Here is a 420-nt window from a genome sequence, read left to right on the forward strand (position 1 = left end):
TCTCTCTCTCTCTCTCTCTCTCTTTCTTTTTGTATTAGAAGATGCTATGTTTCTTTAACATTTGTTCCTCCCCCTACTATGTACAATTTAAATATTTTACGTGGCATATCCACCAATCATTATCCATATATGTGTGTATTCCCTTTGTATAAGTACATATACAATGAATTGTAGCTTACCTCCCTGTGGGCAGGAAAAAGAGGAAAAGATGCACATAAGATTGAAAGAAAACTCAGGAGTACCTAGAGTCCGACTTCTCAGATGCTCACAAATGTATTCCAAACATGATGAATCATGTGAAAAGGCATTTTATTGTTGACTTTTCTGACGGGCATAATGCTTTGTTTAGGATACAGCTTGGCAGAAAGACATCCAAGGACACGGCATGTAACTGCTATCATCCTCCAACTATCTCTGGGA

General features: G+C 37.9%; 1 long non-coding RNA gene across 1 annotated transcript in view; it reads right to left on the bottom strand.

Annotated features, from left to right (window-relative positions):
• Positions 1 to 420, bottom strand: part of LOC112478693 — a 92,201-nt gene extending 91,781 nt beyond the window's left edge. Inside the window, exon 1 of the long non-coding RNA XR_003045930.1 lies at positions 180 to 420. This is a non-coding gene — a long non-coding RNA (uncharacterized LOC112478693). The remainder of the gene's footprint in view (positions 1 to 179) is intronic.

This window comes from Pteropus alecto, unplaced genomic scaffold, assembly GCF_000325575.1.
Source record: "Pteropus alecto unplaced genomic scaffold, ASM32557v1 scaffold22, whole genome shotgun sequence".
NCBI classification, from domain to species: Eukaryota; Metazoa; Chordata; class Mammalia; order Chiroptera; family Pteropodidae; genus Pteropus; species Pteropus alecto.